The sequence below is a fragment of the Pseudophryne corroboree genome, chromosome 6, assembly GCF_028390025.1.
Source record: "Pseudophryne corroboree isolate aPseCor3 chromosome 6, aPseCor3.hap2, whole genome shotgun sequence".
NCBI lineage: Eukaryota > Metazoa > Chordata > Amphibia > Anura > Myobatrachidae > Pseudophryne > Pseudophryne corroboree.
The window spans coordinates 480,576,524-480,600,194 of NC_086449.1; the positions used below are offsets into that span (position 1 = coordinate 480,576,524).

At 46.1% G+C, this 23,671-nt stretch overlaps 1 long non-coding RNA gene across 1 annotated transcript in view; it reads right to left on the minus strand.

Moving 5' to 3' along the window:
• Window positions 1-23,671, minus strand: part of LOC134935381 (uncharacterized) — a 112,766-nt gene that overhangs the window by 21,918 nt on the left and 67,177 nt on the right. Inside the window, exon 2 of the long non-coding RNA XR_010180101.1 lies at window positions 21,637-21,691. This is a non-coding gene — a long non-coding RNA (uncharacterized LOC134935381). The remainder of the gene's footprint in view (window positions 1-21,636; window positions 21,692-23,671) is intronic.

Here is a 23,671-nt window from a genome sequence, read left to right on the forward strand (position 1 = left end):
GGCATTGTATAGCTGGCACTGTGGGGGCATTGTATAGCTGGCACTGTGGGGGCATTGTATAGCTGGCACTGTGGGGGCAGTGTATAGCTGGCACTATGGGGGCAGTGTATAGCTGGCACTGTGGGGGCAGTGTATAGCTGGCAATGTGGGGGCATTGTATAGCTGGCACTGTGTGGGCATTGCATGCAGGAAGTGGTGCTGGGGTTGTGGGGAGGGTGTTTTAGGTGGTGTGCAGCTCAACGGCAGGTCCTGCTGGGGTTGTGGGGAGGGGAGGATTGGTGCTGTGGTGTGCTGTGCGGCTTGTTTGTTCAGCTGACGGCGGGTCCCAGCCAGCTTGGCGTGGAGTGGACAGCGGGTCCCGGACAGCTTGTTGCGGAGCGGACGGCGGGTCCCAGCCAGCGTGTCGTGGAGCGGATGGCGGTTCCCGGCCAGCGTGTCGTGGAGCGGCTGCATGCAGGAGGTGGTGCTGGGGTCGTGGAGAGGGGGGATTGGTGGTGTGCGGCTCGTCCGTGGTGCGGACGATGGGTCACGGACAGCCTGTGTGTGCCGCGTCTGCATGCAGGAGGTGGTGCTGGAGTTGTGGGGAGGGGGGGATTGCTGGTGTGGGGTGAGGGTGTATTGTGCGTGTGTGTGTTCGTCCGTTGTGCGGACGTCGTCTCTTGGGCTGCTGGCTGACTCTGGGGACTGGCTGTGGTTTTGTGGAGGGGAAGGGGGGGTGCAGGGTGCGGGTGTCATTGGGGTGTAGGTGGTTGTTTTGGGGGGTAAACCTAGGGAGGGGTGCATGGTTACCAGGCACTGTGCTGCGTCTGGCCACTGGTGGGTTGTCTGTGGAGATGGTATCCAGATTCTGTGGCTGCAGTGCTGCTACCGTTGCAGGTAGTGTTAAGAGGTGTGCTGGCACTGGGACAGGAGCTGTTAACTCCACCCAGGCCTGTGACTCCACCCAGTGTTAGAGGGCCAGGCACAGACTCACAAGGCAAATATATAGGAGATATATATTTTATACTATAGCAGAAGAATATTGACAAACAGTAAGTGTTATGTTTTCAATTTTAGGGGATATTAGATTACGGTATGTACAGTTTTGGGGCTTTTTTTTCAAAATCTCTACACTGATGTACAGTAATTTATCTGAAAAGTCACTGAGAGACAGTCCAGAATGACCAACCACAAGGCAAGCCATTCTTAATGTTATTTATGTCTCTGAAAGTAGTATTGACAAGCACAAACCTAGGGGTAAATTTACTAAGATTCGTATTTTCCCATTTGAGGTCAAAGTTCAATCACGAATGACATCGAAAGTGTAAATATGCAACTTTTTGAATTGATTACGACTAATTTACTAAGCTGCCGTATTCTGCATTTTCGGGGTTTTCCGATGTCGATGTCATTCGTTTTTTTTGGCAGTGTTTTACGTGAGTGACTTGTAAAACACTGCCGACTTTAATACAATGAATCTCGGCCTGATCTGAGAGATCCGTGCTGGGCTTCATTGTGCAGCTTGTGAAAAAAAAAAAAAAAGTTTAAATGTAAAAAAAAAATTGCATGGGGTCCCCCCTCCTAAGGCAAACCAGCCTCGGGCTCTTTGAGCCGATCCTGGTTGCAGAAATATGGGGAAAAATGGACAGGGGTTCCCCCATATTTAAGCAACCAGCATTGGGCTCTGTGCCTGGTCCTGGTTCCAAAAATACGGGGGATAAAAAGCGTAGGGGTCCCCCGTATTTTTGAAACCAGCACCGGGCTCCACTAGCTGGACAGATAATGCCACAGCCAGGGGTCACTTTTATACAGTACCTTGCTGCCGTGGCATCAAATATCCAACTAGTCACCCCTGGCCGGGGTACCCTGGGGGAGTGGGGACCCCTTCAATCAAGGGGTCCCCCCCCCAGCCACCCAAGGGCCAGGGGTGAAGCCCGAGGCTGTCCCCCCCATCCAATGGGCTGTGGATGGGGGGCTGATAGCCTTTGTTCAAAGTGATTGATATTGTTTTTAGTAGCAGTACTACAAGGCCCAGCAATCCTCCCCCGCAAGCTGGTACTTGGAGAACCACAAGTACCAGCATGCGGCAGAAAAATGGGCCCGCTGGTACCTGTAGTACTACTACTAAAAAAATACCCCAATAAAGACAACACACACACACCTTGAAAGTATAACTTTAATACATCCATCCACACCTCCATATAAACATACTTACCTTATGTTCCCACGCAGGTCGGTCCTCTTCTCCAGTAGAATCCATGGTGTACCTGTAGAAAAAATTATACTCACATAATCCATGGTTGAAGGCTTCTCTGCTTGTAATCCTTTTGTAATCCACGTACTTGAAAAAATAAAAAAACGGACACCCGACCACGAACTGAAAGGGGACCCATGTTTTCACATGGGACCCCTTTCCCCGAATGCCAGAAACCCACTCTGACTGATGTCTAAGTGGGTTTCTTCAGCCAATCAGGGAGCGCCACGTTGTGGCACCCTCCTGATCGGCTGTGTGCTCCTGTACTGTGTGACAGGCGGCACACGGCAGTGTTACAATGTAGCGCCTATGCGCTCCATTGTAACCAATGGTGGGAACTTTCAGGTCAGCGGTGAGGTCACTTTCGGTCAACCGCTGACCTGAAAGTTCCCACCATTGGTTACAATGGAGCGCATAGGCGCTACATTGTAACACTGCCGTGTGCCGCCTGTCATACAGTACAGGAGCACACAGCCGATCAGGAGGGTGCCACAACGTGGCGCTCCCTGATTGGCTGAAGAAACCCACTTAGACATCAGTCAGAGTGGGTTTCTGGCATTCGGGGAAAGGGGTCCCATGTGAAAACTAGAGATGAGCGGGTTCGGTTCCTCGGAATCCGAACCCGCCCGAACTTCAGCTTTTTTTACACGGATCCGAGCGACTCGGATCTTCCCGCCTTGCTCGGTTAACCCGAGCGCGCCCGAACGTCATCATGACGCTGTCGGATTCTCGCGAGGCTCGGATTCTATCGCGAGACTCGGATTCTATATAAGGAGCCGCGCGTCGCCGCCATTTTCACACGTGCATTGAGATTGATAGGGAGAGGACGTGGCTGGCGTCCTCTCCATTTAGATTAGAAGAGAGAGAGTGAGATTGAGACAGAGACACTTGATTTACTGGAGCTTAGGAGTACTAGAGAGTGCAGAGTTTACTAGTGACTGACCACTGACCAGTGACCACCAGTGCAGTTTTATTTAATATAATCTGTTCTCTGCCTGAAAAAAACGATACACAGTGACTCAGTCACATACCATATCTGTGCTCAGCCCAGTGTGCTGCATCATCTATGTATAATATCTGACTGTGCTCACACAGCTTAATTGTGGGGGAGACTGGGGAGCAGTTATAGGTTATAGCAGGAGCCAGGAGTACATATTATTAAAATTAAACAGTGCACACTTTTGCTGCAGGAGTGCCACTGCCAGTGTGACTGACCAGTGACCTGACCACACTGACCACCAGTATAGTATACTATATTGTGATTGCCTGAAAAAGTTAAACACTCGTCGTGTGACTTGTGTGGTGTTTTTTTATTCTATAAAAAACTCATTCTGCTGACAGACAGTGTCCAGCAGGTCCGTCATTATATAATATATACCTGTCCGGCTGCAGTAGTGATATATATATTTTTTATATCATTATTTATCATCCAGTCGCAGCAGACACAGTACGGTAGTTCACGGCTGTAGCTACCTCTGTGTCGGCACTCGGCAGTCCATCCATAATTGTATACCACCTACCCGTGGTTTTTTTTTTCTTTCCTCTTTATACATACTACATCTCATTATCATCCAGTCTATATTAGCAGCAGACACAGTACAGTACGGTAGTCCACGGCTGTAGCTACCTCTGTGTCGGCACTCGGCAGTCCATCCATAATTGTATACCACCTACCCGTGGTTTTTTTTTTCTTCTTTATACATACTACATCTCATTATCATCCAGTCTATATTAGCAGCAGACACAGTACAGTACGGTAGTCCACGGCTGTAGCTACCTCTGTGTCGGCACTCGGCAGTCCATCCATAATTGTATACCACCTACCCGTGGTTTTTTTTTCTTTCTTCTTTATACATACTACATCTCATTATCATCCAGTCTATATTAGCAGCAGACACAGTACAGTACGGTAGTCCACGGCTGTAGCTACCTCTGTGTCGGCACTCGGCAGTCCGTCCATAATTGTATACCACCTACCCGTGGTTTTTTTTTCTTTCTTCTTTATACATACTACATCTCATTATCATCCAGTCTATATTAGCAGCAGACACAGTACAGTACGGTAGTCCACGGCTGTAGCTACCTCTGTGTCGGCACTTGGCAGTCCGTCCATAATTGTATACCACCTACCCGTGGTTTTTTTTTCTTTCTTCTTTATACATACTACATCTCATTATCATCCAGTCTATATTAGCAGCAGACACAGTACAGTACGGTAGTCCACGGCTGTAGCTACCTCTGTGTCGGCACTCGGCAGTCCGTCCATAATTGTATACCACCTACCCGTGGTTTTTTTTTCTTTCTTCTTTTTACATACATACTACATCTCATTATCAACAAGTCTATATTAGCAGCAGACACAGTACAGTACGGTAGTCCACGGCTGTAGCTACCTCTGTGTCGGCACTCGGCAGTCCATCCATAATTGTATACCACCTACCCGTGGTTTTTTTTCCTTCTTTATACATACTACATCTCATTATCATCCAGTCTATATTAGCAGCAGACACAGTACAGTACGGTAGTCCACGGCTGTAGCTACCTCTGTGTCGGCACTCGGCAGTCCGTCCATAATTGTATACCACCTACCCGTGGTTTTTTTTTTCTTTCTTCTTTATACATACTACATCTCATTATCATCCAGTCTATATTAGCAGCAGACACAGTACAGTACGGTAGTCCACGGCTGTAGCTACCTCTGTGTCGGCACTCGGCAGTCCATCCATAATTGTATACCACCTACCCGTGGTTTTTTTTTCTTTCTTCTTTATACATACTACATCTCATTATCATCCAGTCTATATTAGCAGCAGACACAGTACAGTACGGTAGTCCACGGCTGTAGCTACCTCTGTGTCGGCACTCGGCAGTCCATCCATAATTGTATACCACCTACCCGTGGTTTTTTTTTCTTTCTTCTTTATACATACTACATCTCATTATCATCCAGTCATATTAGCAGCAGACACAGTACAGTACGGTAGTCCACGGCTGTAGCTACCTCTGTGTCGGCACTCGGCAGTCCGTCCATAATTGTATACCACCTACCCGTGGTTTTTTTTTCTTTCTTCTTTATACATACTACATCTCATTATCATCCAGTCTATATTAGCAGCAGACACAGTACAGTACGGTAGTCCACGGCTGTAGCTACCTCTGTGTCGGCACTCGGCAGTCCGTCCATAATTGTATACCACCTACCCGTGGTTTTTTTTTCTTTCTTCTTTATACATACATACTACATCTCATTATCAACCAGTCTATATTAGCAGCAGACACAGTACAGTACGGTAGTCCACGGCTGTAGCTACCTCTGTGTCGGCACTCGGCAGTCCATCCATAATTGTATACCACCTACCCGTGGTTTTTTTTTTCTTCTTTATACATACTACATCTCATTATCATCCAGTCTATATTAGCAGCAGACACAGTACAGTACGGTAGTCCACGGCTGTAGCTACCTCTGTGTCGGCACTCGGCATTCCGTCCATAATTGTATACCACCTACCCGTGGTTTTTTTTTCTTTCTTCTTTATACATACATACTACATCTCATTATCAACCAGTCTATATTAGCAGCAGACACAGTACAGTACGGTAGTCCACGGCTGTAGCTACCTCTGTGTCGGCACTCGGCAGTCCATCCATAATTGTATACTAGTATCCATCCATCTCCATTGTTTACCTGAGGTGCCTTTTAGTTGTGCCTATTAAAATATGGAGAACAAAAATGTTGAGGTTCCAAAATTAGGGAAAGATCAAGATCCACTTCCACCTCGTGCTGAAGCTGCTGCCACTAGTCATGGCCGAGACGATGAAATGCCAGCAACGTCGTCTGCCAAGGTCGATGCCCAATGTCATAGTACAGAGCATGTCAAATCCAAAACACCAAATATCAGTAAAAAAAGGACTCCAAAACCTAAAATAAAATTGTCGGAGGAGAAGCGTAAACTTGCCAATATGCCATTTACCACACGGAGTGGCAAGGAACGGCTGAGGCCCTGGCCTATGTTCATGGCTAGTGGTTCAGCTTCACATGAGGATGGAAGCACTCAGCCTCTCGCTAGAAAAATGAAAAGACTCATGCTGGAAAAAGCACAGCAAAGAACTGTGCGTTCTTCGAAATCCCAAATCCACAAGGAGAGTCCAATTGTGTCGGTTGCGATGCCTGACCTTCCCAACACTGGACGTGAAGAGCATGCGCCTTCCACCATTTGCACGCCCCCTGCAAGTGCTGGAAGGAGCACCCGCAGTCCAGTTCCTTATAGTCAGATTGAAGATGTCAGTGTTGAAGTACACCAGGATGAGGAGGATATGGGTGTTGCTGGCGCTGGGGAGGAAATTGACCAGGAGGATTCTGATGGTGAGGTGGTTTGTTTAAGTCAGGCACCCGGGGAGACACCTGTTGTCCATGGGAGGAATATGGCCGTTGACATGCCTGGTGAAAATACCAAAAAAATCAGCTCTTCGGTGTGGAAGTATTTCACCAGAAATGCGGACAACATTTGTCAAGCCGTGTGTTCCCTTTGTCAAGCTGTAATAAGTAGGGGTAAGGACGTTAACCACCTCGGAACATCCTCCCTTATACGTCACCTGCAGCGCATTCATAATAAGTCAGTGACAAGTTCAAAAACTTTGGCCGACAGCGGAAGCAGTCCACTGACCAGTAAATCCCTTCCTCTTGTAACCAAGCTCACGCAAACCACCCCACCAACTCCCTCAGTGTCAATTTCCTCCTTCCCCAGGAATGCCAATAGTCCTGCAGGCCATGTCACTGGCAATTCTGATGATTCCTCTCCTGCCTGGGATTCCTCCGATGCATCCTTGCGTGTAACGCCTACTGCTGCTGGCGCTGCTGTTGTTGCTGCTGGGAGTCGATGGTCATCCCAGAGGGGAAGTCGTAAGCCCACTTGTACTACTTCCAGTAAGCAATTGACTGTTCAACAGTCCTTTGCGAGGAAGATGAAATATCACAGCAGTCATCCTGCTGCAAAGCGGATAACTGAGGCCTTGACAACTATGTTGGTGTTAGACGTGCGTCCGGTATCCGCCGTTAGTTCACAGGGAACTAGACAATTTATTGAGGCAGTGTGCCCCCGTTACCAAATACCATCTAGGTTCCACTTCTCTAGGCAGGCGATACCGAGAATGTACACGGACGTCAGAAAAAGACTCACCAGTGTCCTAAAAAATGCAGTTGTACCCAATGTCCACTTAACCACGGACATGTGGACAGGTGGAGCAGGGCAGGGTCAGGACTATATGACTGTGACAGCCCACTGGGTAGATGTATGGACTCCCGCCGCAAGAACAGCAGCGGCGGCACCAGTAGCAGCATCTCGCAAACGCCAACTCTTTCCTAGGCAGGCTACGCTTTGTATCACCGGTTTCCAGAATACGCACACAGCTGAAAACCTCTTACGGCAACTGAGGAAGATCATCGCGGAATGGCTTACCCCAATTGGACTCTCCTGTGGATTTGTGGCATCGGACAACGCCAGCAAGATTGTGTGTGCATTAAATATGGGCAAATTCCAGCACGTCCCATGTTTTGCACATACCTTGAATTTGGTGGTGCAGAATTTTTTAAAAAACGACAGGGGCGTGCAAGAGATGCTGTCGGTGGCCAGAAAAATTGCGGGACACTTTCGGCGTACAGGCACCACGTACAGAAGACTGGAGCACCACCAAAAACTACTGAACCTGCCCTGCCATCATCTGACGCAAGAAGTGGTAACGAGGTGGAATTCAACCCTCTATATGCTTCAGAGGTTGGAGGAGCAGCAAAAGGCCATTCAAGCCTATACAATTGAGCACGATATAGGAGGTGGAATGCACCTGTCTCAAGCGCAGTGGAGAATGATTTCAACGTTGTGCAAGGTTCTGATGCCCTTTGAACTTGCCACACGTGAAGTCAGTTCAGACACTGCCAGCCTGAGTCAGGTCATTCCCCTCATCAGGCTTTTGCAGAAGAAGCTGGAGACATTGAAGGAGGAGCTAACACGGAGCGATTCCGCTAGGCATGTGGGACTTGTGGATGGAGCCCTTCATTCGCTTAACAAGGATTCACGGGTGGTCAATCTGTTGAAATCAGAGCACTACATTTTGGCCACCGTGCTCGATCCTAGATTTAAAGCCTACCTTGGATCTCTCTTTCCGGCAGACACAAGTCTGCTGGGGTTGAAAGACCTGCTGGTGAGAAAATTGTCAAGTCAAGCGGAACGCGACCTGTCAACATCTCCTCCTTCACATTCTCCCGCAACTGGGGGTGCGAGGAAAAGGCTCAGAATTCCGAGCCCACCCGCTGGCGGTGATGCAGGGCAGTCTGGAGCGACTGCTGATGCTGACATCTGGTCCGGACTGAAGGACCTGACAACGATTACGGATACGGACATGTCGTCTACTGGCACTGCATATGATTCTCTCCCCATTGAAAGAATGGTGGAGGATTATATGAGTGACCGCATCCAAGTAGGCACGTCACACAGTCCGTACTTATACTGGCAGGAAAAAGAGGCAATTTGGAGGCCCTTGCACAAACTGGCTTTATTCTACCTAAGTTGCCCTCCCACAAGTGTGTACTCCGAAAGAGTGTTTAGTGCCGCCGCTCACCTTGTCAGCAATCGGCGTACGAGGTTACATCCAGAAAATGTGGAGAAGATGATGTTCATTAATATGAAATATAATCAATTCCTCCGCGGAGACATTGACCAGCAGCAATTGCCTCCACAAAGTACACAGGGAGCTGAGATGGTGGATTCCAGTGGGGACGAATTGATAATCTGTGAGGTGGGGGATGTACACGGTGATATATCGGAGGATGATGATGAGGTGGACATCTTGCCTCTGTAGAGCCAGTTTGTGCAAGGAGAGATTAATTGCTTCTTTTTTGGGGGGGGTCCAAACCAACCCGTCATATCAGTCACAGTCGTGTGGCAGACCCTGTCACTGAAATGATGGGTTGGTTAAAGTGTGCATGTCCTGTTTTGTTTATACAACATAAGGGTGGGTGGGAGGGCCCAAGGACAATTCCATCTTGCACCTCTTTTTTCTTTTATTTTTCTTTGCGTCATGTGCTGTTTGGGGAGGGTTTTTTGGAAGGGACATCCTGCGTGACACTGCAGTGCCACTCCTAGATGGGCCCGGTGTTTGTGTCGGCCACTAGGGTCGCTTATCTTACTCACACAGTCAGCTACCTCATTGCGCCTCTTTTTTTCTTTGCGTCATGTGCTGTTTGGGGAGGGTTTTTTGGAAGGGACATCCTGCGTGACACTGCAGTGCCACTCCTAGATGGGCCCGGTGTTTGTGTCGGCCACTAGGGTCGCTTATCTTACTCACACAGCTACCTCATTGCGCCTCTTTTTTTCTTTGCGTCATGTGCTGTTTGGGGAGGGTTTTTTGGAAGGGACATCCTGCATGACACTGCAGTGCCACTCCTAGATGGGCCCGGTGTTTGTGTCGGCCACTCGGGTCGCTTATCTTACTCACACAGTCAGCTACCTCATTGCACCTCTTTTTTTCTTTGCGTCATGTGCTGTTTGGGGAGGGTTTTTTGGAAGGGACATCCTGCGTGACACTGCAGTGCCACTCCTAGATGGGCCCGGTGTTTGTGTCGGCCACTAGGGTCGCTTATCTTACTCACACAGCTACCTCATTGCGCCTCTTTTTTTCTTTGCGTCATGTGCTGTTTGGGGAGGGTTTTTTGGAAGGGACATCCTGCGTGACACTGCAGTGCCACTCCTAGATGGGCCCGGTGTTTGTGTCGGCCACTAGGGTCGCTTATCTTACTCACACAGTGACCTCGGTGCAAATTTTAGGACTAAAAATAATATTGTGAGGTGTGAGGTATTCAGAATAGACTGAAAATGAGTGGAAATTATGGTTTTTGAGGTTAATAATACTTTGGGAGCAAAATGACCCCCAAATTCTATGATTTAAGCTGTTTTTTAGGGTTTTTTGAAAAAAACACCCGAATCCAAAACACACCCGAATCCGACAAAAAAAATTCGGTGAGGTTTTGCCAAAACGCGGTCGAACCCAAAACACGGCCGCGGAACCGAACCCAAAACCAAAACACAAAACCCGAAAAATTTCCGGCGCTCATCTCTAGTGAAAACATGGGTCCCCTTTCAGTTCGTGGTCGGGTGTCCGTTTTTTTATTTTTTCAAGTACGTGGATTACAAAAGGATTACAAGCAGAGAAGCCTTCAACCATGGATTATGTGAGTATAATTTTTTCTACAGGTACACCATGGATTCTACTGGAGAAGAGGACCGACCTGCGTGGGAACATAAGGTAAGTATGTGTATATGGAGGTGTGGATGGATGTATTAAAGTTATACTTTCAAGGTGTGTGTGTGTTGTCTATATTGGGGTATTTTTTTAGTAGTAGTACTACAGGTACCAGCGGGCCCATTTTTCCGCCGCATGCTGGTACTTGTGGTTCTCCAAGTACCAGCTTGCGGGGGTGGCTTGCTGGGCCTTGTAGTACTGCTACTAAAAACAATATCAATTACTTTGAACAAAGGCTATCAGCCCCCATTTCGCAGCCCATTGGATGGGGGGACAGCCTCGGGCTTCACCCCTGGCCCTTGGGTGGCTGGGGGGGGACCCCTTGATTGAAGGGGTCCCCACTCCCCCAGGGTACACCGGCCAGGGGTGACTAGTTGGATATTTGATGCCACGGCCGCAAGGCACTGTATAAAAGTGACCCCCGGCTGTGGCATTATCTGTCCAGCTAGTGGAGCCGGTGCTGGTTTCAAAAATACGGGGGACCCCTACTCTTTTTGTTCCCCGTATTTTTGGAACCAGGACCAGGCGCAGAGCCCGGTGCTGGTTGCTTAAATATGGGGGAACCCCTGTCCATTTTTTCCCCATATTTTTGCAACCAGGGCCGGCTCAAAGAGCCCGAGGCTGGTTTGGTTTAGGAGGGGGGACCCCACGCATTTTTTTTTTGAAAATTTATAACATTTCCCCCCTCTTCCCACTGAAAAACATGCACGGATCTCATGGATCCGTGCATGCCTATACAAACACGGGATAAAAAAGCAGGTCTGTTTTTTTTAGCACTTTTTCACGATTTGTATTTTAGCACGGCAGTGTTTGGCTATTGTCGGCAGTGTTTGTGTTTTGCACTTTTTAGTAAATTCCCGATTTCTACCACATTGCAGGCGTATTTGACCGATGGTGTATTGATTTGTGATTTTTTCCAAGGACTTCCAAAATATTACGAATGCCCTCATCACTGCCGTGATTTTTGCTTAGTAAATTACCGAGATGACACTTTGAAGAAAAAACGGCATCTCGGTCAAAATCGGGACCTTAGTAAATATACCCCCTGGTGTTATGAGCCACGGCTGTGGCTCATTCCTGTTTTGCATTTCGGTTATGTATTTTATGTTATACTTCTGTTTATGTTCCCCGTGGGTGTCATGGGGTGTTCGGAGCTCACCCTTAAGGAGAGGGTACTGTTATGAACCACAGGTAGTTCATTCCTGTTTTCCGTATTTTATGTTTATAGTTGTCTTCAGGCCAGGATTTCCCGTTGCTCTGGTTTAAGAAGACTCTTGTTTGCTGCCGGTGGTGAGTCTGTGTAATTGCAGCTTGTTCCCATGTGTTCAGCCTCACCTGTCTGTTAATTGCACCTCTCAGTTGTGCAGCAGGGCAGCTGCACGACATAATTAATTAGGACTCTCTGTTATATTCTGGCTCAGTGCAATTCACAAACGCTGGTGATAGTTCCAGAGTTCTTGAGATCTGAGCTAGTCCCTGCCAGTTCCTGAGCTCCTGTCTAGCAGTGTCTGTCTAGCTGCTTCCAGTGTCGGTTCCACTGTCGGTTCCAGTGTCTGATCCCGTGTCCTGCCGTGAAGCATTCCTGTCCAGAAGTCCTGTGGCTTTGTCTGTGCCTGGTCGAGTATCTGGCTTCTTGGTGTCCACCGGTCTGTTGTTTGGGATTCTGCCTGTCCTCCGGTACTGAGAGTCTGTGTCGGCTACTTTGGGGGTTCCTGTCCGTTTGCCAGTATTTGTACCGGTTCTGTGAGTAGCGGCTTTGTGGTGTCCGTCGGCTTAGGCCGCTGTATTCTTTGGTTTTATTTGTTACTGGTGTTTTTCAGAGGGTTCTGCATATGCTGTCACCGCCGGTACACAACAGTATTGTGTCGGCGTGTGGACAGCATTTCTTTTGTTGTTCTTTTCCTCTGTAGGCGTGCCGCACATATACTTAGTTTTAGGATTGTTAGTAGCCCCTAGCCTTCTGTTTGCTTTAGTTAGAGGTCCCCTTGTTATTATCCTGTCTCGGTTCATGCCTTGTCTCACTCTAACACCTGGGGGCATCGGAATTGGGTAGACCTAATCCGCCCTTCAAACACGGCAGCCGTGGTCCCAAGAAACCATAGTCACTCAGGCGTGAACTGACCACACGGGTGAAACAATGGAGGTAGGGTGCTAGGGGCTATTTCCACACCACACCTTATTTCAGCATCACGTTCTGGTGCTCTGGACTCACTACGCAACATCTCCCTTGTTCTGAGCACCAGGAACCTAACATTATCACCAGCCATACAACAAAAAAGAAACAAAGCTAAATAGTAGTTTTTTCTTTTTTGGTCCAGTGTCTTGTCTAGAATTCACTGTACAGAATCCAGTCCGGTGTTTAGAATCCAGTCCTGTCTAGAATTCAGTGTACAGAATCCAGTCCGGTGTTTAGAATCCAGTCCTGTCTAGAATTCAGTGTGCAGAATCCAGTCCGGTGTTTAGAATCCAGTCCGGTGTGCAGAATCCAGTCTTGTCTTGTCTAGTTTAAAAAAAAAAAATCCAGTCCAGTCTTGTCTTGTCTTGTCTAGTTTAAAATCCTCCTATGCCAACTATGCAAGCCCTGCAGGCATCTCTCTCAGCCCTGAACTCTGCTTTCAGTGCTTTGAAACCTGAGCGACTGGAAGTTTTGCAGCAATCCTTAAAGCAACTGCAAAACCTTCTGACTAAAATTTTGCTTATCTTGCCAGAAGTCGTTGAGAGTTCATTTACCTCTAAAGAGACTCTTGCTCACAATATGGTGACAAGAGAATCCTCAGGTTCAGTTGGAGAGAAAAAGTTTAAACATTTTCTGCGGCCCAGGCTCTCAGAAGAGGAGCGTCTGCGTCGCAGAAACTTAAATGTATGCCTATATTGTGGGGGTTTAGGCCACTATCTGCAGACCTGTGAGTTGCGCAAGCCAAAGTGTGGCGTCAAGTCCTGCCCTCTGGCCAAGTTGAGTCAGTATACAAGACCTACTCCTGTCTCTACTGTGGCAGAGGTACTTGTCACACAACCCACACTAAAAAGCACTCTGTCCTATAATTGGGGTCCTTGGGCTAGGGAGCCCCATTATAGATTCAGGAACCAAAGGAGAATGTTTCTCTCCTCTCTTGATTTTCCTGTTGAAGCAGAGTTGCAAACCCCTGGAGTGGTGCCCGATGCCCAGGGTCCTGGAGTGGTGCCCGATGCCCAGGGTCATGGAGTGGTGCCCGATGCCCAGGGTCCTGGAGTGGTGCCCGATGCCCAGGGTCCTTGAGTGGTGCCCGATGCCCAGGGTCCTGGAGTGGTGCCCGATGCCTAGGGGCCTGGAGTGGTGCCCGATGCCAAGGGTCCTGGAGTGGTGCCCGATGACCAGAGTCCTGGAGCGGTACCCGATGCCCTGGGTCATAGAGGGACATCGAATATTATAGCTCAGGTGTCAATACCATAAGGGGTCTCAGAAGCTGTTACCCCAGGTAGGGACTTGAAAAGCGCAACTCCAGAGAAGGTGTCTAAAACCATAGTTCTAGAAGGGAACTCAAGAAGCAAAACCCCAGAAGGGATCTTTGAAGTAATATCCCCAAGTGGGGTCTCAAGAGACACAGCCCCAGAGAAGGGTCTAGTAGTCGCTTCCCCAGGAAAGAACTTAAGAGGCATAGCGTTAGTGGAGGTTCTGAAGGTTATACCTTCAGCAAAAGTCCCGGAAGTCATAGTCCCGGGAGAAGTTTCGATAATTATCGACTCAGAGAGGGAGGCTGACGGCCCGGTCCCAGAGAGGGAGGCTGACGGCCCGGTCCCAGAGAGGGAGGCTGATGGCCCGGTCCCAGAGAGGGAGGCTGACGGCCCGGTCCCAGAGAGGGAGGCTGACGGCCCGGTCCTAGAGAGGAAGGCTGTCGGACCGGTCCCAGAGAGGGAGGCTGACGGCCCGGCCCAAGCGGGGTTCCCGAAGGCCACTGCCCCAGCGGGTTCCCGAAGGCCACTGCCCCAGCGGGGTTCCCAAAGGCCACTGCCCCAGCGGGGTTCCCGAGGGCCACTGCCCCAGAGGGGTTTCATAAAGTCACTGCCCCGGGTGGGGTTCAGAAAGTCACTACACCAGGTGGGGTTCCGAGGGTGACTGCCCCAGGTGGGGTTCAGAAAGTCACTGCCCCAGGTGGGGTTCAGAAAGTCTCAGCTTCGAGTAAGGTCAGTAGTGACCAGGTCCTAGCAAAGCACTCTAGTCAGTCAGATGGGAAGGAAGCAGATCCTGACTGTTGATTTCTCAACATCTATAATCTTTGATGGGGACTTAGTCCAATTTCTGGTGCTTTACAAACACTATTACATCATTATGTTGTCTAGACCATTTCTGGGCATCACTTCAGAGAACCTTGTGCTCTATCTGATATATTCCTTTAGAGGGGAGCCTTTTGAGTGGGCATCCAATTTAATGAAAACTGAAGATCCCATTCTTCAGGACCCCCCAGCATTCAGTGATGCAGTTATTAAAAGATATGGTTCCAAAGAAATTGGTTCAGCTTCCTCTAGGTCACCCGTCTTATCTGCTGAGAGTTCACCGTATACTGTAAACTCGGCACAAGAGTCTCAGCCCGTTGTTTTGACTGCAGGATGTGTTTTTCTGTCTTCTTCTAATAGTAGTACTTTGCCTGAAAGTTCAGCTCCCAAGGTTAATAAACCAATCTCTGATTTGAACCCAGCCTTGCTGGGAGGTACCATCAGTTCAGACAATGTTTGGGGAATTACCTTGGTCAGACCTCAAGAACTTTGTAAAAATAATAATAATAAGAACAATAAATAATTATTTACTCTTGCCTTGATATATATATATATATATATATATATATATATATATATATTAGAAAAATATTTTTTTTCCTTGTCTTGTGTCCAGTGGCCACCGTCAAGGGGGGGGGGCACTGTTACAGCTTGTTTCTGTTTTCTTGCCTGTTAGACCAGTGTGTCAGGTTTTTTTTGTATCCCTTGTTTTGGAAAGTCTGAATTTTTGGGTCCTTTGATCCCTCCTCAAGGGGGGGGGGGTACTGTTATGAGCCACGGCTGTGGCTCATTCCTGTTTTGCATTTTGGTTATGTATTTTATGTTATACTTCTGTTTATGTTCCTCGTGGGTGTCATGGGGTGTTCGGAGCTCACCCTTAAGGAGAGGGTACTGTTATGAACCACAGGTAGTGGTTCATTCCTGTTTTCCGTATTTTATGTTTATAGTTGTCTTCAGGCCAGGATTTCCAGTTGCTCTGGTTTAAGTAGACTCTTGTTTGCTGCCGGTGGTGAGTCTGTGTAAATGCAGCTTGTTCCCATGTGTTCAGCCTCACCTGTCTGTTAATTGCACCTCTCAGTTGTGCAGCAGGGCAGCTGCACGACATAATTAATTAGGACTCTCTGTTATATTCTGGCTCAGTGCAATTCACAGACGCTGGTGATAGTTCCAGAGTTCTTGAGTTCTGAGCTAGTCCCTGCCAGTTCCTGAGCTCCTGTCTAGCAGTGTCTGTCTAGCTGCTTCCAGTGTCGGTTCCAGTGTCGGTTCCAGTGTCTGATCCCGTGTCCTGCCGTGAAGCGTTCCTGTCCAGAAGTCCTGTGGCTTTGTCTGTGCCTGGTCGAGTATCTGGCTTCTTGGTGTCCACCGGTCTGTCGTTTGGGATTCTGCCTGTTCTCCGGTTCTGAGAGTCTGTGTCGGCTACATTGGGGGTTCCTGTCCGTTTGCCAGTATTTGTACCGGTACCGTGAATAGCGGCTTTGCCGCGTCCGTCAGCTTAGGTCGCTGTATTCTTTGGTTTTATTTGTTACTGGTGTTTTGCAGAGGGTTCTGCATATGCTGTCACCGCCGGTACACAACAGTATTGTGTCGGCGTGTGGACAGCATTTCCTTTGTTGTTCTTTTCCATTGGCGGCGTGCCGCACATATACTTAGTTTTAGAGTTGTTAGCAGCCCCTAGCCTTCTGTTTGCTTTAGTTAGAGGTCCCCTTGTTATTATCCTGTCTCGGTTCACGCCTTGTCTCACTCTAACACCTGGGGGCATCGGAGTTGGGCAGACCTAATCCGCCCTTCAAACGCGGCTGCCGTGGGCCCAAGAAACCATAGTCACTCAGGAGTGAACTGACCACACGGGTTAAACAATGGAGATAGGGTGCTAGGGGTTATTTCCACACCACACCTTATTTCAGCGTCACGTTCTGGTGCTCTGGATTCACTACGCAACATCTCCCTTGTTCTGAGCACCAGGAACCTAACACCTAGATGATAAGCAGCACCGGTATTAGAGTCCACAAAACATGAAGGAGAGAGGGAGAGATGTCACTCGTGCTGAGCAGCAGCAGCCGTCTCCTCTCCAGTTCTCGGAAGTCAGTGTACAGTACAGAAGAGGAGAGGAGAGGAGGGAAGGGGGGCGGAGGAGAGCACATGGGGGAAAGATAGAGAGTTTGAAGTGGGAAGGGTCAGCAATGATCTTCTCTGCCCTCTTCCTGGTTCTGGAGTGGTATAGGTCCAGGAGAGATGGCAGGTCACAGACGATAACCTTCTCAGCTGACCATATGATCCGCTGCAGTCTGCCTGTGTCCTTGGTATTGGAAGCAGCATACCAGACGGTGATCCATGAACTGAGGATGGACTCACTACTGGTCATGTAGAATTTTCGATGGCAGGTTGAATTTCTTCAGCTGCCTCAGGAAGAATGTTCTCCTTGCAGCTAACTGGGAGGTCACACATGTGGGGTTGTTCAGAGTTGTTAGCAAACCAAAAAAGCACAGTTATGGGCAAAACCATGTTGCACTGCAGGTGGGGCAGATGTAACATGTGCACAGAGAGTTAGATTTGGGTGGGTTGTGGTCAAACTGAAATCTAAATTGAAGTGTAAACATAAAGCACCCAGTACTTACCATGCACAGAAACAATGCAACCCACACAAATCTAAATCTTTCTGCACATGTTACATCTGCCCCATCTGCATGCAACATGGTTTTGTCCAATTGCTAACTTTATGGTTTGCTAACAACTCTAAATAACCCCCATGATGGGGCAGTCAGTGCTGGGCTCCTGCTGAAATCTACTACCATCTCCATAGTTGAGCATTAGACTCCAGGTGGATCTGACTGCACCAAGAAGCTAAGTAATCAATTTCCCTTCTCCTAGGCAGACTCAGCCCCATTGGAGTCATCTGCAAGCTTCAAGAGATTGACTGATAATAATAATAATAATAATAATAATAATAATAATAATAATAAAAATGATAATTTTATTTATATAGTGCTCTTTCTCCAACAGGACTCAAGGTGCTCAAGACTGATGGGTGGCTAGAGGTGCAGCTGTTAGTGTCAAAAGAGAAGAGCAGGGGAGAGAGCACAGACACCCTTGTAGGGCTCCAGTGTAGATGGTCCAGGGGTCCAAGGCACTGAGACAAACTTACTCAGCCTTGCGTAGTGCTTCCAGTCTGACAGGAAATCAGTGATCAGCTGGGATAGTCTGTCTTGGAGAAGTACTGGGGCAATGGTGTTGAATGCAGAGCTGATGTCGATGAGCAAGATCCTGGCATAAGTGTTGGGAGAGTCTAAATGCTGGAGGTTGAAATGGAGTCCCATGTTAACTGCGTTGTCTATTGACCTCTTGGCTCTGTAGGTGAACTGCAGTGGGTCAACAAGGGAGTTGGTGGTTTCCTTATGATGGGTCAGCACGAGGAGCTCAAAAGTCTTCATTACCACAGAGGTCAGAGCGACTGGTCTGTAGTTATTAAGGATTGTGATCCTCAGCTTTGTAGGTACTGGCATCACTGGCAGGCAGTCTGGCGCCATTTTCTTTTCTATGAGCGGCTGCATGTAACATCACGCAGCTCACTGAAAATGTTCCCGACATGCCCCTGTCCTAAAAATGCTCCTGACATGCCCCTGTTTTGCTCGTCAGCCCATGACACCAGGTCTACGCCCCCCTGATGGCTGCATAGTGATGGGTCGCACATGCAGACTATAGATGCTGCACATGCACAGACCCCCTGGATGCAGCCACTGCGTGTGAATGCGTGGCTGCGTCCAGGTCTAAATAGACCCCATAGATGTTAATCTATAAGCACTCCAAACTACATTTACTTGTCTAGATAAGTATCTCTTCAAAAGTTAGACAAACTATGTTTTAATGGTTTTGTACTGTTTTTTTCACATCATTACCCAAAAGAAACATACACAGCAGCATCAACAAGTTGGCTTCGGCTATATTTGTCGATACTTCAGTTACATTAGAATGCAAGATTCCCATACAATGCTATTATCAAATATGTTTAATTTACTGGCAAAATCTTAGCTCACCTACCTGAGGTCCATACCAGGGCCGAAACTAGGATTTACGGCACCCGGGGCAAGGCAGTAATTTAGCACCCCCCAAAAAAAAATAATAATAATAATAATAATAAATAAAATAAAATAATAATAATGGGGGGAAAAATGCAAAAAATAATAAATAATAATGAATAAAAAAATAAAAAAATAGATAAAAAAGTACAATGAAACAGAATAAAAAAGACCGACAAAATTCAAAACTATGCCACCCAATGCAACTTTGTTCTCAATACCAAGCATAGCAATACCCCTCATTAACAGAGGAGAGGTGGAGAGATATGGAAGAAAGGAGAGGGAGAGATAATATGCTTCAGAATAACCCTCAGACAGGCAGACCCCAGTAAAACACATATATATATATACATATACACATATACTACATACAGGTTAAGTATCCCATATCCAAATATTCCGAAATACGGAATATTCCGAAATACGGACTTTTTTGAGTGAGAGTGAGATAATGAAACCTTTGTTTTTTGATGGCTCAATGTACACAAACTTTGTTTAATACACAAAGTTATTAAAAATATTGTATTAAATGACCCCCAGGCTGTGTGTATAAGGTGTATATGAAACATAAATGAATTGTGTGAATGTACAAATGCTTTGTTTAATGCACAAAGTTATAAAAAATATTGTCTAAAATGACCTTCAGGCTGTGTGTATAGGGTGTATATGTAGCATAAATGCATTCTGTGCTTATATTTAGGTCCCATCACCATGATATCTCCTTATGGTATGCAATTATTCCAAAATACGGAAAAATCCGATATCAAAAATACCTCTGGTCCCAAGCATTTTGGATAAGGGATACTCAACCTGTATATATATATATATATATATACACATACATACACACGCACACATTTTAAATAAATATATATATATATATATATATATATATATAAAATCTGTAGCTGTCACAGTGGTATAAATAAATAGTCTCAGCATGACATATTTAGGCTATATATATATATATATATATATATATATATGCTTAAATGAGCTGCAGGGGTTAACATCAGTCAGGGTGAGGGAGTGTGTGTGCCTGTGTCTTTTACCTCTCCAGTCCTCTCACTAATCAGACGGAGGTGAAGGGTGCTGGTCTGCTTCGATCAATCACTGCTGGTGTCAGCGACTCAGCAGCGGAGCTGAATGTAGGGCTGCGTGGGGCTGGAGAACGCTCAGCAGCATGTCACAGGGCGGGTGGCTTGCCGCTCAGGATAGCCGACTACTGCAGCTCCAGCGGCGGCCATCTCTCTGCAGGGTGAAATGCCTCATGGGATTTGTAGTCTCTCTGTTACAGCTCCAAGTGTAACCAGTAACAGACATGACTACAAATCATACTTGCCTACCTGACCCTCTCCATGAGGGAGAAAATGCTCTGTTCCTGGACTTTCCTGGTAATGTATGATTGCCATCACCTGTGGTGTGCTAGTTAATTGATAAGAAAGGTGTTTCACCACAGGTGATGGCAGTCATACATTACCAGGAAAGTCCAGGAACAGAGCATTTTCTCCCTCGTGGAGAGGGTAAGGTAAGCAAGTATGCTACAAATCCCATGTAACTCCACTTCCTTCCCTGCTGTATCAGACGCAGACGGATCCCAGCGCCCTATCCAGTCCCGCGCCCGGGTCACATGCACCCCTAGCCCCCCCCTAGTTACGGCTCTGTCCATACAATAGCATCTTCTAGCAGCACGCCACCAAGTGTGGCATAACTGACTCCCAAAACATTGCATCTGCACTGGGATTGTCTATTCACGTGGTCACCCTAAAGACCCCTCCCATGCCTTAAATCCTTTAAGGAGACAATAAATATTTGTTTAGTTGTTAGCCTTCCTAAGAAAGTTGTATACTTGCAACAGGTCTTATGTAATACAAAAACATTGTGGCTATATTTTAATTTATTATATTTGAAATGTTGCTTTCATTTAGCAAATATATAAGTACTTTACAAATTTGGTCCTGTTATTTTAATAATAAAAATATGTTTTATAAACTGGTTTGATTTTCTTTATCTTACAAAAGACAAGCATATTTATACTTGTATAAGCAACACCTTATAAGTATTAAAAAGCTGATAATGTAAACAAAACACAAAGGTAAGTTTTGAAAGACAAGGTCAAAACATTATTGGCAACTATACTTACATGTAAAGTAATTGTTAATTAGAGATTGCCTCACCTGTCTGCCACTACCTGTGCTCTGAAAGTTGCCTGATGATAACAAGACCCATACCTGCTCACTTTCTTTTGCATAATCTAATGGCTCATGTTGATTTTTTTTGAAGTCCATATTGTGCAATATACATCAGCAGAGCACAATATCTGAGGCATCAGATGAGCAAAATAATAATAAACTACTGACTTATCATCTGAGCTTAGTTTTAATAGTCCAAAAGTTCACTCTATCTATCACGTATCTTATTACACTTATGAACATCAGGGGGTAAATTTACTAAGATGGGAGTTCTATTTAAGATGGGATGTTGCCCATAGCAGCCAATCAGATTTTACTTCTCATTTATCTAGCACCTTCTAGAAGATAATACCTGGACTCTGATTGGTTGCTATGGGCAACATCCCATCTTAAATAGAACTCCCATTTTAGTAAATATTCCCCCTAGGAGTATGAAGAAGCAACAAAGGATTCAGAATAAGGATTAAGAATAACAGTAATAGCAAGAATCACCTGTGGGGTTCAACACACACAAAAAAATGTGATTAGCATTAATATGTGAGACCTTTTTCAAGGTTCAAAAATGGTACACAAAAAATACACCTACTGTACTCACCAGCAATCCTTCCGGTATAAATTCAGCTTCAATTTTCTTATGTAGGGATAACTGTCTGAGGAAAAAACATCATTACATGAGAGACAGCTACTGGGTACCCTGCAACAACACGTATAATTTTCAATTTGTATCACAAACCACCTGAAATATGGTTCCTATTTGTGAAACCTCTACCCTGTGCCTAGGCTATCTCAGCCCAATGTCTATAACTCCTAGAAAATTAGTCATGCCTGTGAGACTATAGAATACAAACCTTAGTTCATGCCACTGTGATTCCTGGCTGGAGAAGCATACTGAGGAGTAGGAAAAGGTTTACAGGGCTGCCAGCACCAAAAAGAGATGGCGGGAGAACATGTTCTGATGCCCACCACACGATATATAACTGATTGGAAGGAACCAATGGCCTTCACAACAGCTTGTGAAGGCCTAATACTGATCTTGACCTTGCCATGTCTGGCTTAAGATGGTCCTTGGCAAGGTTGTTCATTAAATTGTTGCAACTGAGGTGGAAATCCTGTTTGCCCTCACTATCAGACTTGGCATTGGGGTACAAACACCACCCAAAAAACCTAGACATGTAAAGCTTTTGTAAAGCTGCCAGTGCTCCTCTGCTTCTGTTTCGAGTGCTGGATAACTCATGTAAGCTGTGATCATACAGTAGCATAATCTGGAAACACTCACATTGCCTACATTCACAGTATTTCACATACTTGTGTCCCTTTGTTTAGTCATCATGGTGAAGTCTTGGACAATACAATGTGTTCATCCACCGCACGTCACTGGTTTTTACACAAAAACTTGCCTCTCAGTAGCTAGCCTATAATTTGGGCAGGTTTGATGTCAGCTTTTTAATGGTTTCTTATATTGGTGCTTAGTAAATAGGGAGTTTCTAAACTTGTTATGTTAAAACCATCAATGCTTAACCAATGTTCAGTGGTTTTCTAAAATCTGGCTTCCTGGTGGTATTCCATCAGTTTGGGCATTAGCTTAAGCTTAGTAAATATACCACTAAACTTTCTTTGTATATCTGTGTGCATCTCTGTCTCCTTTTTGCAAGTGTTTGTTCTTTTCTTTCACCCACTTTTCAGGTCTGTCTTTAGTATGTTAACCTATGTTTCCCTATCTCTTTGTTCTCCTCTTTGAGTCTGTTCTCCCTTTGTCTCTTCTCTTTGAGTCTGTTCTCCCCTTTGTGTCTTCTCTTTGGATATTGTGTGTCGATATCTATGACATTTGCCCTACAGCCAATATTTACCCCATGCCCTAATCCACTCTTCCTCTAGCCCTCCAGCCTCCAACAACTTCTTCATTTTCCTCCTCTCTTCACCCATTATCTTCCTCATCCTTCTCTTCTGAAGTTTACGCATGAATCTTCAAGGTATATTTACTAAACGTTAGTATGTAAAAGCTGCCAATGATTTTGGTTTTGATAGGTAAACTTAAAGAGGCAACTGTAACAAATGCTATTCCTTGCTAGTTTAGCTTTAATTTCTGTTGCCACTTTACAAGTATCAGTCAGTCACTAAATTATAGAAGTTTTGTTTATTTCAAAACATGTTTTTACAACGTAACCTTATAAACCTTATACTGTACATCATATTTAATTTATAACAGAATCTTTAAACTGGTGGTTTCACACAGTGCAACAGTCTAAAACGTGTCCAAGGCTCAGTTGCAACAACAAAATGTTGAGTGCATATCAATTAGTGATGTGCACCGGACATTTTTTGGGTTTTGTGTTTTGGTTTTGGGTTCGGTTCCGCGGCCGTGTTTTGGGTTCGAACGCGTTTTGGCAAAACCTCACCGAATTTTTTTTGTCGGATTCGGGTGTGTTTTGGATTCGGGTGTTTTTTTAAAAAAACCCTAAAAAACTGCTTAAATCATAGAATTTGGGGGTCATTTTGATCCCATAGTATTATTAACCTCAATAACCATAATTTCCACTCATTTTCAGTCTATTCTGAACACCTCACACCTCACAATATTATTTTTAGTCCTAAAATTTCCACCGAGGTCGCTGGATGGCTAAGCTAAGCGA